At 43.9% G+C, this 15,935-nt stretch overlaps 1 long non-coding RNA gene across 1 annotated transcript in view; it reads right to left on the bottom strand.

Moving 5' to 3' along the window:
- Positions 1 to 15,935, bottom strand: part of LOC127590738 (uncharacterized) — a 90,552-nt gene that overhangs the window by 4,544 nt on the left and 70,073 nt on the right. The gene's annotated exons all lie outside the window — the stretch shown is intronic.

The following is a 15,935-nucleotide window of genomic DNA, read 5'->3' on the forward strand; positions in this document are numbered from 1 at the left end:
CTCGTGAGGCGTACAACGACACTGACTGCTGAGTGTGTATGGTGCCCAGACCAATGATGTATCTAGTGACCCCAACTGACAAAAGGCCGAGCAGATATGTGGTGGTACTGCGGCAACGCCAGACTGTTCAACATCCTCCCAGGAGCCTGGACCGGACGTTGCGCCCTGGTGTCGACTATTTACCCCATTTTGGTTGTTCCCCTGACACCGCATAAAGACATTTCTGTTCCATCACCTAGCATTTTTAAGCGCGTTCGCAGAGAATTGAACACCCCTCATCCCTTTTCAAATTCTCCAATATACAGTCTTTTGACACCATAGGAGTTCCACGGGGAGTTCCCGACGAGTAAAAATTGGTAGATCAAGTAGCTGCGGGTTTCAAAAACATTCCCATTATCGCTGCGATATTCCCGATAACTCAGAACAAAAGTGTAAATAGGATAAATTACCTACACTACAATCAACAACGACTCGCGAATTTTACCAGGGATGAATTTGAGGCAGTACATGCCCAATTGGCAGCAACCTCCCTGATGACAATGCAAACACTTCACCCGAGTGTCCAAAACATGCGCCCACAATCCGATGATACAACCACAAAGTCAATCATCGAACTGCGGCCTGGGGTGTCCTGGTGCCAAGGGCACATACGGATACCCTTGTGTTTGAACAAGATGTTCGTTATGGACAATCCATGACGAGCACAGAAGTCCAACAACAATACACCACTCGAGTTCTGATCGGGGCGGCCGTTCCTCCCAATCACGCCCTTCCAGGTCTCGCTGTCATTGCCTACGTGAGCATTGAAGTCCCCCAGCAGAACAAGGGAGTCCCCAACAAGAGTACTCTCCAGCACAACCTCCAAGGACACCAAAAAGTGTGGGGACGCTGAGCTGCTGTTTGGTGCACATACAACGGTCAGGACCCGTCCCCCCAGCTGAAGGCGGAGGGAGGCAACCCTCTCGTCTAATGGTGTGAACCCCAATGTACAGGCACTGAGCCGGGGGGCAATGAGTATGCCCACACCTGCTCTGCGCCTCTCACTGTGAGCAACTCCAGAGTGGAAGAGAGTCCAACCCCTCTCGAGAGAACTGGTACCAGAATCCAGGCTATGTGTGGAGGCAAGTCCGACTATATCCATTCGGAACTTCTCTTATTCCACCCGACCCCTTTGGCCCCTCCCATGGGTGGTGAGCCCATGAGATGGGGGACCCACATTGCTTCTTCGGGCTGAGCGTAGGTGGGGCTGAGGTCGGGGGCTGGGTGTAGGCCCGACCACCAGGCGCTCGCCAACGAGCCCCACCTCCAGGCCTGCCTCCAGAGGAAGCCCAGATGACCCGCGTCCAGGCAAGGGAAACTGAGATCCATTAATTTTACTCATTATAAGGGGTCTTTGAGCTGTGCTTTGTCTGGTCCCTCACCTAGAACCTGTTTGGCATGGGTGACCCTGCCAGGGGCATAAAGCCCCAGACAACTTAGCTCCTAGGATCATTGGGACACACAAACCCCTCCATCCATAAGGTGAGAGCTCATGGAGGGGACAAAGATTCAATTTTTAAGAATGTTATCAAAACGGTCGAAAATGTCAACATTTTAGGCGTTCTGGGCACCTCAGGTCAATAAGGAGAGGAGATCAAAATGTGATATTTGAGAGGCATTTTCATTGGTAATGGAACATTCGATCTGGATGCCAGTACTTTGGTTGTATCCCCGGCATGGCCTAGTGTGTCGACAACCTGGTGTGGTTGTGCGAGCATCCAGATTGATTTTTTTTAAATGATTCTTTTTTAAATATCAGGTGAAATTGATGTAGATTTACCATTGAATTTATTTTCTATCTCCACTTGAGAACGCTTATTGGTGCTGGTCTGAGAGTTCTTTTTCTTCCTCGGTGAATTTTTACCCGACAGCCAAGAAATTACTTATTTTATAGTGTTATTATTTTCTTTTAACTTACCGGTAAACAAATGACGTTTATGCATTAGTGGAGGTCCTTTTATTTTGAAGGGAGCAAACGCCGCTCGCTGGCGACTGATTACCGTAATGCACAGTATTGACAATCGCAGTGGCGGCTCACTTGACTTCGATTTTGCGAGTGGAGGCTGGCTTGACCGCAGTGAGTCGCCCTTGCCAATATGGCCGCAAAGTTGTGTTGGCATGGAATTTAGGACTGTTTCCTAAATGAAGATGCTGTGTCTGCATGGCCGTTAAATCGCTTTCAAGTGACGTCATTTGGCTCTGGGAAGAATTGGCTACGCGGGACCGTCCAGAAATTATATTTTCCAGGCTGACTCCCGACCACATCCAAAAATATCCTGATTTCAGCATCTGCGTGCCCGTTAAATCGCTTTCAAGTGACGTAATTTGCCTGTGGGAAGAATTGGCGTCGTGGGGCCGTCCAGAAAATATATTTTCCAGGCTGACTCCCGACCACATCCAAAAAATATACTGATATCTCTCTTTTGAAAGATGAGGAGAGATTACAGTGACGAGATATTCACCCACAACAAGTAGATAGATAGATCGATAGATAGATAGATAGATAGATAGATAGATAGATAGATAGATAGATAGATAGATAGATAGATAGATAGATAGATAGATAGATAGATAGATAGATAGATAGATAGATAGATAGATAGATAGATAGATAGATAGATAGATAGAAGCGTTCACATTCTGTTTGCTTTGGTTGTTGGCAATGGTAGTCATCTAATTACTACTACAGTTCAAAGTTTAATCACATCTGCCATAATGGCAAAGTATGAGACCTTTTAGTGACAAAAATTGTCACAAATTGACAAAGGTATTTAACAAAAATCAGTAAAACACATTTTCTCATTCTGTTTACCATAGAAGTTGTAAAGAGCAGGTGATTTTGTCGATTTTGGGTGAATATTCTTGTCAATACATGGCAACGCTGTCCCTGCCCCTGAATCTCCAAAATGACAGATACAACGACACGTTGAGCTGCCATAATTAGAAGATTGCCAATGCTAACTAGAACAGGAATCAGAATGAGAAAATGTGCGTTTAATTGTTTTTGCGGACTATTTTGTGATTTAAATGTCTCCTACTTCAACATAATGGGTGATATCAGCACATTTCTGCTGTCGTAAGTGGCGGTCGACAGTTTCCATTTACTCGAACATTCAGAGAAAAATACATCATTTACTTATTAGGTTTTGTCGCCACAGGCGTTACCCTGGAATATTACATTTGTAGACGGTTCCTACGACTGGTATCGAACATCCGGCAGCTTTTCTTGCTACTTCCGCTTTGTATTTTTTTACTTGCTCCCCATGTTATAACAATGCCAAGACAGAAAAAATATCGATGTTTTTCTCGGGTTACGAAGATAATTACCCACCAGGGCCCAGAGGCAGAAGAAATGTAAAAAAAAAAAAAAAAACGACAAGGGAAGTGGCTGAGTAACAGCTCCCGTTCAGATCTTCGGGGGAGGCCCAATCCATGGTTTGGGCTCGATCACTTTGTTCGTGGTAAGATGGTTTGCATTTGAAGTCGTAATAATAAGCAATAAAAAACATTACTCTGTGTACACTACAATTATATATACCTGTATATATATACAGTGAAGCAAATAAGTATTTAGTCAACCACCAATTGTGCAAGTTCTCCTACTTGAAAAGATTAGAGAGGCCTGTAATTGTCAACATGGGTAAAGCTCCACCATGAGAGACAGAATGTGGGGAAAAAACTCAGAAAATTAGATTGTTTGAATTTTAAAGAATGTATTTGCAAATTAGAGTGGAAAATATGTATTAGGTCAGCTACAAAGAAGCAAGATTTCTGGCTGTCAAAGAGGTCTAACTTCTTTGAATGAGTTCTAACGAGGCTCCACTCCATACCTGTATTAATGGCGCCTGTTTTAACTCATTATTGGAATAAAAGACACCTGTCTACAACCTCAGTCAGTCACACTCCAAACTCCACTATGGCCAACACCAAAGAGCTGTCAAAGGACACCAGAGACAAAATTGTAGACCTGCATCAGGCTGGGAAGACTAAATCTGCAATAGGTAAAACGCTTGGTGTAAATAAATCAACTGTGGGGCAATTATTAGAAAATGGAAGACATACAAGACCACTGATAATCTCCCTCAATCTGGGGCTCCATGCAAGATCTCACCCCGTGGCGTCAAAATGATAACAAGAACGGTGAGCAAAAATCCCAGAACCACACGGGGGGACCTAGTGATTGACCTACAGAGAGCTGGGACCACAGTAACAAAGGCCAAAATCAGTAACACAATGCGCCGCCAGGGACTCAAATCTTGCACTGCCAGACGTATCCCCCTGCTGAAGCCAGTACACGTCCAGGCCCGTCTGCGGTTCGCTAGAGAGCATTTGGATGCTCCAGAAAGAGGACTGGGAGAATGTGTTTTGGTCAGATGAAACCAAAATAGAACTTTTTGGTAGAAACACAGGTTCTCGTGTTTGGGGGAGAAAGAATACTGAATTGCATCCGAAGGACACCATACCCACTGTGAAGCATGGGGATGGAAACATCATGTTTTTTAGGCTGTTTTTCTGCAAATGGTTGAGGTCTACCCATGTTGACAATTACAGGCCTCTCGAATCTTTTCAAGTAGGAGAACACAATTGGTGGTTGACTAAATACTTATTTGCCCCACTGTGTATGTATGTGTGTATATATACAGTATATATATATATATATATATATATATATATTTGGGGGGAGGGGTCCTTGACGTCACATGAAAATGTCTAAAAGGTATTAAAACATTTGGGATTGCTGCCTTTTTAAAAAAGAAAACTACGCGAGTGCAACGTGCATTGTTCAAATGCCACTGCTCAATCGATATTTGAATCATTTTTATTTATTCTTTGAGCATTAATGTAAGTTTGTGCAATTAAAGTGCCTTTTAGGGGAAATACACAATGCAATTCTACTAATAATTTTGTGTTTTGAGAGAGAGAGGTTGTTAGCTCTGGATTTTCCTGGTCTATAATCATTATTTACTCGACCCCTATATTACTTTTTCATTATTGTTATTTTTTGACAGGTCCCCCTGCTCCACTTTTACCTGCTGATCATCCCGACTGGGCTCCAACGTTAAAAGTTGAGACATAACTGGGTGGCCGTTTCAATCCGCACACGGGAGAAGCGAGAAAAGAAAAGGCCACTCAAAGCAGCAGCGAGTTTATTGCAGTTACACGGTTAGATTGCTCCAGCGACCTGCACCCCTAAGTCCTGCTTCCAAAAAAATGGGTTTGATATAGAAACTCATGAAACTTATCATCCAAATAATTTTTCAGTAATATATCCTCCTGACTACCAGTACCATATTTTTCGGATTATAAATCACAGTTTCTTCATAATTTGGCCGCGGGTGCGATTTACACTCTGGTGCGATTTATGTGTGAAATTATTAACACATTGTTAAATAATTTCATATTATCTTCACACTAAACCGCAAGAGGGCGCTCTAGGCCTGTGTTGATAATTTCAACATTGTCGGTAATTTATAAAAACAACTGAGAAGGGCTGAACTAAAATGGCACCAAAAAGAAAATCATATTCTGCACATTACAAGCTGCAAATAGTGAAATATGCAGCCGAAAATGGTAATCGAGCAGCAGAAAGAAGGTTTGGAGTTAGTGAGAAACTTGTCAGGGACTGGCGAAAAGCGGAGGTTACTCTTACTGAAATGAAGAAAACAAAAAAAGCTAATCGCGGGCTAAAAGCTAGGTGGCCGCAGTTAGAGGAACGAGTTCGCGCATGGGTTCTTGAACAACGTGCTGCTGGGAGAGGTTTGTCAACAGTGCAGTTGCATCTCCACGCCCAGGTAGTTGCCAAGGAGATGAATATAAATGACTTTGCGGGAGGACCTTCCTGGTGTTACCGCTTCATGAAACGCAATCACCTCTCTATTAGAGCAAGGACAACAATGTCCCAAAAACTGCCAGCAGACTTCCAAGCCAAGGTCGACAGTTTCCGTGAGTTCATTGAAAAGCATGTAAGTGAGCACAACGTGACACCGGATCATATTATTAACATGGACGAGGTCCCCCTCACCTTTGACATTCCCATGGGCCGAAGTGTTGCAGAGAAAGGGCAAAAAAGTGTGAATATAATTACAAAAGGTTATGAGAAATCACACTTCACAGTGGTGCTGGCATGTTGTGGAGATGGATCAAAATTGCCACCAATGGTCATATTCAAACGAAAAACCATGCCAAAAATCCAATCCTCCTCAGTTGCAGTCGCCGTGAATGAGAAAGGGTGGATGGATCAAGAAATGCTGAACTTATGGCTTACAAAGTGCTACACTAAGCGACCGGATGGCTTCGATAGAGCACGCAGAGCTCTGCTTGTGATGGATAGCATGAGAGCGCACATCACACCACAGTTCAAAAATAAATTAAAAGTTTTCAACTCCATACCCGCCATCATCCCTGGAGGTTTAACAAAAATACTCCAGCCACTAGATATCTCTGTGAATAGGAGCTTTAAGGCAGTCTTGCGTAACCTGTGGGAGCAGTGGCTGATGAATGGAGAGCACAGCTTCACGGCAACCGGGAGAATGCGCCATGCAACTTTCCTGGAAGTCATTGAATGGATCGACAAAGCCTGGGCTTCAGTGACAACTGAAGCCATCCTGTCGGGATTCAGAAAGGCTGGAATAATTGGAAGTACAACTGACGATGAGTCTGAAGTAAGCGACGTAGAAGAGGAAGCGGCGCACCGTCTACCTCCCGAGTTGGGGGAGTTGTTTAAAAGTGAACAGAGTCTGTTCCCCAAGTCACCCACCTGTTCTTTGACAAGTACTTTACAACAATCAGCCTCCTTGACACCCTGATGACAAAAGGACTGGAACCCTAATGAATAACAGGGTTCCAAAGGACTGCAAGATCATAGGCGATAAGCTTTTCCTTTGTGTTTCAAAGAAATATCATACCAAATAAGCACAATAGAAGCAAAAGTGAAACAAAAGAAAAGAGATGATGGACAGTTATGTTTATGTTGAACACTTTGTCAAGTTGACTTTTTGATATTTTTATTGGACTAACTGTTTCACAATGAAGTTCCCTTTCCCCTGTATTGGGTTCCAGTGTCCACTGTAGAAGACACCTCAAAGCTTAAAAACAAAAAAAAATATTTTTCAGTATACCAGTTATTTAACATAGATTGGGGAATTTTAAAATAAATGTGATTGGACAACAGAAGGATATACCAGTTGTACTATTAAAGAAAACTATTTATCACATCTTTTATTGATACGTAAATCTTAGGCTGTTAAGGAATGATTGTAAAAGAGTAAATAAAACTTGTAAGGCTTGGTTGCACCAACAAGGGTTCAATTTAGATTGTCTTTAATCAAAGATTAGTCAGTTTAAAATGAGGTAATGGTGTTTTCATATAAAAAGAGCTCTGTTGTACCATTTAAAATCTCAGTTCAGTAATAACTCAGTGAAACTGAATTTAAACTGAGTTCAACCCAATTCATCGTATTGTGAATTTAACATTAAGAATGAATTCTGAAGTTAAATCTATAAGCGACACTGATACAAAGCTGTCCCGTGTCAATGTTTTGTTTTGTTTTTTACCCCTGATTAAACATTGCATACTGTATCCGACTGAGGTTTATTCTGTGTGTGTGTGCGCATGTAATGAATGATTGGGGTGTGAGGTTTCGTCTGGGTTCATTTGAGGTTGCAAAAACGTTTCCCCAGACACTCACCAACAGTTTTTCTTGTCGCCATCAAAGGGTGAGCGGTGTTGACTTTGGCCACTGTTAGGTTAATGCTGGTAATCTGACGCTAAGAACACATCAGGAACAGGAAGACTCAGGAGACAGGCATGGCTATCTTTCATGCAAGAGAGAGTGCGCTAAAACATGTCTCGGTTCACAATCTCGGAGCAGCTCTCCAGCTGGCTCTGCCATGTAAACTGTTACAGGTTCCGGGGCAACTCTGACGTTTGTCTCCTTGCATTTATTGGAAGGATTTCCCTGATACACAATCTTCTAACAGGTGTGTTGAGTATTTTCACATTCCACAACAGTTTCAGTAAAGGAGATTTTCGATGAGAACACAGTTCATTCCTGAGATGTCGTCAAATGGCTCCTACTGGATGTCGATGGTCCACGAACACAGCTTGGGATGTCCCTCTCTTGGTGTCCTGGGCTGATGTTATGTTCTGACAAGCAACAGTTAATTTGGTCAGAAGCCGCTAACAACAAGATATCCTAAAAGCTAGAACAGGAGGTGCAGCCTGAGCTCTCCCGGTCCGACAAGTCTCCCATTATCAACCTACCCCATTGTATATGAGGTATTTGTGAGGTTTCACTCTGAAACAGGTTTTAAAGTTACGCAGAGAGTAAATATGGGATAACAGAATTAGATTTATTCCAACAGCCACTTAGTGAGATATGGCTTTACACTGTTGCTTGCAAGTAACAATGTTAGCCTAGCATTTTTTTATAAATTGCTCTGGAGTATTAATTGAATCGGCCAGAAAATGCATAATAAAGAAGAAAAAAACATGTATAAATCACGCTGGTGTATAAGTTGCACTTTTGCTGGAAATTTATTTGATGAAATCCAACACCAGGAACATACTATGTTATCATGAAAGGCAATTTAAACTAAAAACAAAATAGAGAACAACACACTGTCAATCTGCTAATATGACATGACGTACCAACAACGAACTGAGAACGTGCCTACCCTGTTCCCGTAACATATTAAGAGTGATTCGGAGAACTAGAGCATAAAGAACATGCTAACAACTTTAGCTACAACTCTCCAAATCGCTAAATACAATGAAATCTTTATTCTCTGTGTTAAACGGGACGTTGTGAACCAGTCGGCAGAGTAATAATAATAATAATAATTCATTTTATTTAAAAGTGCCTTTTATACCACCCATGGACACTCTACAGACAATGAGGAAATACAATATAAAAATAGATAAGAGAAATATACAAAAACAGGACATAAAATCACAAGATATGGGAAGTGGAAGTGTTGTAGGCAGTCCGGAACAGGTGTGTTTTTAAACGGGACTTGAAAGTGGAGAGAGATGAACAGTTTTGGAGGTCCGCAGGTAAACTGTTCCAGAGCTTTGGAGCAGTGCGACTGAAGGCTCTGGTTCACATGGTGTTCAGGCGGGCAGGGGGCACTGACAGGCTGAGGGAGGATGAGGATCTGAGGGGGTGAGTGGGTGTATGCGCCTGAAGAAGGTCGGACAGGTAGGGAGGGGCCAAGTTGTGGATGGCCATGTATGTATATAGGAGCTGTTTGTTGTTGATTCGGTCTTGGATGGGGAGCCAGAGGAGCTGCTGAAGGATGGGGTAATGTGCTGCTGGGAGGGTATTTTTGTAATGATGCAAGCAGAGGCGTTTTGAACCAGTTGGTTTTTATGTAGGGACTTTTGAGGGAGGTAGGAGGGAGGGAGGGAGGAGGCTTATGTCTCTTTAGTGGCGTCGATCAGCCAAATCCGTGATTTCAGTCAATATTTGAGCACGGATTCCAGTTTCTCCAAGTTCTTGACCATCTTGCAGAGACTTTCCAAAACGGCAACAGTTTGTGGTTGAAGCACAGTCTGAGTCTGAGTGTTGGACATCCGCGTTATGCCATTCTTCGACCAGCAGCCTCTTCCAATATAGCCGCTCCCGTCGGTTGAATTTTTCGATAGATCAGGAAACTGCTCACACCAAACAGCAGCATACCTGTTATCGGAAGGCCGAAAATGTAGATGTCATCCACATCTTCAACGGACAGTGTTGACAGGCACACTATTCTCCGCTTACTCCAAGGATCTAGGGCAGGGATGTCCAAACTTTTTGCCAAGGGGGACAGATTTTATGTGGTAAAATGTCGGGGGGTCGACCTTGGCTGACATTCTTTACATTGAACAACAATATTGTTCAACAAATTTTAGTAAGCCAGTCTGTTTCACATTTCCATTTTTATTTTAATTTCAACAATCTTAAGAATTTCTTTTGGTTCATTTGAAACAGGAATTTGAAATATGACATATCAGTCAATATAAACACGGAGTGATGTCTTGTTAACTCGTGAGTGATGCCCTCTAGTGTCTAAATGCTATTACTCATTTAGTGAATGCTATTACTCATTTAGCCACTAGAGGGAAGCAGTACTCTATGAAGCATCACTCGCCAGTCTACGAGACCTCAGTCAATGCAACACGTGTTCCATTGCGCCCAACCTGCGGGCCAGACGGCACTGATTTTATGACGGGGGCCGAGGGCCGGATGAAATTCGACCGCGGGCCGGACTTTGGACATGCCTGATCTAGGGTGTACCCAGCAGCAAAAGTCCCTGAGGGGCATGTAGGCTCCCCACTGCCTGCTCTTCTCATTGAGAAAATGTTGTCGATGGCATCGAGAGACCAGCCAACCAATTCCATGTTTGTTTTTAGGATGAAAATATGAAAGGAGGCTAAGAAAAATCAGACAAAGACAGCACATGGAATGAGTGGCGAGCAGGGAAGGGTGGGGGTGGGCTTGGGGGACAGGAGAGAAAGCAAAAGCATCCGCCTTCGTCGAGAGCCAAGCAAGATAGTCTCGCAATGGAGAAATTCCCAATTCACAGCAGCAAAGTTATGAAAGGAAGAAGTAGAACAACAAAACATAGGAGCTGCTGGAAAGGCAGCCGATCTCGCGGCGCCATTTTGAAGTCAAAATAACACAACACAACACATAGGACACAGATATTCGTGCAATCTTCACCAATTTTAAGAACAATTTCAAATGTAAACGGTGCACATTTACCACATCGGCCACCAGCTTTGAAGCAACCTTCTTTGAAGTTGGTCGTGTTTTCCCGGTGCTTTGTGCTGTCATTTACCGTCCTCCTAAATACAACAAAGACGTTTTAAGCGACTTTTCAACCTTTCTTGCGGAAATCAGGCTGAGATATGATCATATCCTCCTAATGGGGGATTTTAATATCCATGTGTGCTGTCCGGAAAAACCGCTAGCAAAAGACTTCTTAAAAGAAGACTTATCGACTCTTTTAATTTTGTGCAGTAAGTGACCAGCCGGACACATGAACAAGGAAATATTTTAGACCTTGTCCTTGCTCATGGTCTACCGGTGTCAAATCTGGGAGTCCTTGAAAATGGGATTTCTGATCACATGGCAGTTTTATTTGACCTAGTCTTATCGCATGCTGCTGTGAAATCTGGCGCTCCTAGTTGTAAACGCCGAATTTTTAACCCTCGCACTGCGAGTCTTTTCTCTGATGCCTTTAATAACCTTTGCGTACCCTCATCTAACACAGAGGAACTCACCTCTTGGTTCGACTCGTCATGCCGTGCCATCCTGGATTTGGTGGCTCCTTCAAAAACTGTGCTCCCAAAGCCTAAACCCGAGCCATGGTTTCACGACATTACCCGGGCAGCTAGGCAGGGGTGTCGCAAAGCTGAACGCAAGTGGAAAAAAGACAAATTGCATGTTCTCTTATCAAATTTGGAAAGACTGCTGGCGTAACTACCAGCTCACAATAAATGAGGCCAAAAGAGAATATCTGTCGGACCTTGTTCTAGCTAACCATCACAACCCACGCGCACTATTTAAAACGATAGATTCTGTACTCAAACCCCCTCTGCCTACTTGCTTGGATTCTTCACCCGAAATGTGCAACAAATTCCTTCAGTTTTTCATTGATAACGTCTCTACAGCTAGGACTCCGGTCTGAAATACCGCATCTGACCCCTCTGTCCATGTTCCATGTTCAGCTGTACTAAATTATTTTGAAACTGTGTCCTTGGCGCTTTTGGAGGATGTAGTTCGCCAGACGAAGCCATTTGGCTCCCCTTGCGACTCTGTTCCCCCGCACTTCTTTCAGGAGGTTCTCCCGAGTGTTGGCGCATCGGTCTTGGATATCATGAACAGCAGCCTCTCTTCAGGTGTAGTTCCCCAACAGTTTAAATATGCTGTGGTCCAACCCTTGATCAAGAAACTTGGTCTTGATCCAGATGTGCTGTCAAGTTTCAGGCCCATTTCCAAACTGCCTTTCATTTCCAAAATTCTGGAAAAAGTGGTGCACATGCAGTTGAAACTTTTCTTGGATGAACACATCTTGGAGGTCTTCCAGTCGGGTTTCAAGACGATGCATAGCACGGAGTCAGCCCTGTTACGTGTTTCTAATGACATCCTCTTGGCAAATGACTCTGGAGACCATGTGTGTCTAGTTTTATCGGACTTAACTGCAGCAATAGATACAGTGGATCACAGTATTCTGCTGACTTGTTTGCAGCACTTGGTGGGCATTGGCGGCAGTGCTCTTGAGTGGTTTAGGTCCTATCTAGCTGACAGAACCTTTTGTGTCAGCCTTGGCTGCTTTGAGTCACGCACTGCTCCCCTGTCATGTGGTGTTCCACAGGGCTCAATTCTGGGGCCTCTGCTGTTCTCTCTATATCTGCTCCAATTGGGTTCCATCTTAAGGAAACACGGTATTCCCTTCCACTGCTATGCAGATGACTGCCAGATCTATGTCCCACTGAGCAAGAAAGACGTCTTCTCATTAAGGCCACTCATATCCTGTCTGGAAGAAATCAAAACCTGGATGGCACAACATTTCTTGAAATTCAACGAAAAGAAGACAGAGGGGATATTGTTTGGTTCCAGTGGCCCTTGTACATTCCATCCTGTACACTTGGGCCCCCTGTCTCCTTATCTTAAGTCAACAGTCACATAATTGGGCCTTAAACTGGACAGTGATTTCAAACTCGATTGGCAAATTGGTGCCGTTGTTAAATCCAGCTTCTTTCACCTTAGACAGCTGGCCAAAATAAAACCACTCCTGTCACATGAACACTTTGAGGCAGTAATTCATGCCTTTGTCACATCCCGGCTCGATTACTGCAATGCCCTTTACTTTGGAGTCAGCCAGTCCTCCATTAAGCGCCTTCAGCTGGTCCAGAATGCCGCTGCTCGCCTCTTGACTGGTACTCGTAAGAGGGCGCACATAACTCCTACTCTGGCATCCCTTCACTGGCTCCCCATTCATTTTAGAGTTATTTTCAAGATCCTCCTCTTTGTTTTCAAATCTCTGAATAATCTTGCCCCACCTTACCTCTATGAGCTCATCCGCCCCTACACACCTGCCCGGCGACTCAGGTCTGTGGACCAGACATTATTAGAAGTACCAAGAACTAAACTGAGGCTGAGAGGGGATCGAGCCTTTTCTGTTGGTGGTCCCTCTCTCTGGAATGACCTCCCACTGAACATTCGGCAAGCCTCCTCGCAGCCCATCTTCAAAGCCCTCCTCAAAACTCACTAGCAGGATTGTTCCCGAATCCAGCGCCATCTCTCCTCCAGTCCCACACGTCCACCTCCCAGCTGCATAGGCTCCTCCTCGGCATTGGCGGTCCGGGGAGCGGAGGGCTGCTCTGGTCTGGATGCACGCCAGGACTCGTGGAAAGGCGGCCGCCCACCAGTACGACGGGGCAGGGAACGGTCCGCTCATCCCACCTGCTGGCCAAACCGAAAAAACATCATGACATCTTCAAAGCCCTCCTCAAAACTCACTTGTATTCTTTGGCATTCGATTCAGAATGACTTAGATTTGTTCTTGGTTTTACTGTTTGGTGCTTTCGACCGCCTTTATTACCGATTTGTCTTACTGTTTATTGTGCATGTTAAATTGCTCCATGTACAGCACTTTGTATGCAGCGATGGCTGTTTGAAAGTGCTCTATAAATACTGTTTACTTGACTTTAATTTTCTGCATACACTTTGTAACTGGCGCCAAGACTGAGTTGTTGGTTGCCATGACAACAAAAATACAATTTATTTTAGGCTTGTTGTTTTGCAAAAGTATTTCATATTTCTATGTGAACTTTCATGTTTTTTTTCTTTAAATCCTCTGAATATGTTGTTTGGAATGTTTTGTTAAAAATCACTATCGGGTCGCGTGCCGTGGATTGCGAGGAATGAGAGAAAGATCGAGAAGACAACTGGAGAGAGAGAGTCAGAGACATAACTACGATACCGTGTGGTCGACGTGATTTACTGTAATTTGTCTACTTTCGGTTTACCAAGGTGCACACGGTATTTCATTTTGTGTTTATTTATTTAGTGTCCTGTTCAAGATATTGTAATTTTGATTGTTGTTTGAAATGTGTTTTAGTTTTCACGGTGTTCCACGATTAAACGTTTTGGACATCAGTACGAGGCGTCATCCTTGACCTGGGTAGATAAAGTGAAAACATGTCCTCATCCATCCTTCTGGTGCAGGGGTGCCCAAACATTTTGGACCGAAAATCTACTTTTCGATCAACTAACCTCCCGGGATCAACCCTTATCGGCGCGCGCGCATACAAACATACACACACACACACACGCACGCCATGATGAGAAACAGCCTGAAACTGAGGCATGCGGTGCACTTTTGCAGCCTGTTAACTATCATAGCTCACATGTACCGTTTTAAATTGCTTCCCTGGGCCCTCCTATATTCCCGCAATAATCTCTGCTGTGCCCTCGATGAATTGTACACAAAGCAAACTCTGAATGAGAATAATGACGATAAAAGAAGAACAGCTCTAATCACAAGCTGCAATTGCAGACTGCTGAGCGCTAACAACTTCCGGTGACGTAATCTCGCGCCACCATAAATTCAGGATTTTTAAAATATTGTTTTTGTGAAAATGAGACTGATAGGATGATTAGGGTGCACCATACATTAACACAAACAATATATTACTAACATGTACAAAGCCACACAAATGGTTGTTGTTTTTTTCTCCTTGACACTCCTTGGATCTACTTGGGACCTGTCTTAGATCTACCGGTAGATCAGGATCGACGTAATGGGCACCCCTGTTCTGGAGGCTTCAGCGCGCAGGTGCTTCCCCCCACGGCAAGCTATCGGCTTCGGCGCACATCACGAGGCAAGCTATCGGCTTCGGCGCACATCACGTAGCAAGCTACGAGCTACATCGAGCGTCGTCGCACTTGACCCGCGTGCCATGCAGCTATCCACAAGCTACTTCGAACGTCATCATGCAGGAACTAAAAGAGAAAGAGTTCATTCAAAAGGAAGGCAAGTTGAATGTAACTTATGAGAAATGGAAAAGTCATGTTAGAGAAACCCGAAGAAAGTTAAAACAATGGTGCCCTGAGCAAGGCATGTACGACATGATGGATGAGGTTGAGAAGCTTGAGGGTGAGATAAAAGAAATATACGACAGTGTCCGAAGCCAGACAACACCAAGTCAAGAATTACGGCGAAAAGTTGATGCATGTGTACCGCCAAAGCAGAATTACTGCAAGTAATGAGAATCCGTCTAACAGAAGATGAAGATGATTTTGATGCTGTGGCAGAAAACGCAAAATTACACATGCTGCTAGATAATGAATATGCCAGGTCCACCGCCTCCATAGTTACAGCATCCAGTGCCAAGCCTTCCGGGCACCCGTCCGAATCACCAAGCATTTCGGTTAAACGAGCCGAAATGCCTGCTCTTCTGGCTGCGAAGGAAGCTGAGATTAACATGGAAGAGGCTATTGAAGCTCAACGTCAGCAGTTGAAAAAACTTGAAAATCAGAGAGACATGGAAGTAATTAAGGCACAGTTAGGTGTATATGAGGAAGAGGAAATTAAGGAAAGGAATGGGACAAGCAGCCCCGTACACACCAAAGAGAATGTTGCATTTCCTTCTTCTCACCATACCCCACGTCATGAACAGCAAACTGTACAAAATGAGACAACCTTCGTTCAGACATTACAGGAATCATTAGCACTCAGTCGCCTTCCAAACACAGAGCCTACAGTACAGTATTTTCACGACTATAAGGCGCCATTAAAAGTCTTAAATTTTCTCCAAAATGGACAGGACGCTTTATGATGCGGAGTGTCTTTTGTATGCGCTGAGTTCCAAAATCTGACTGACAGCCGATACGCTGTTTATTTGG

The sequence above is a fragment of the Hippocampus zosterae genome, chromosome 18 (genome assembly GCF_025434085.1).
Source record: "Hippocampus zosterae strain Florida chromosome 18, ASM2543408v3, whole genome shotgun sequence".
NCBI classification, from domain to species: domain Eukaryota; kingdom Metazoa; phylum Chordata; class Actinopteri; order Syngnathiformes; family Syngnathidae; genus Hippocampus; species Hippocampus zosterae.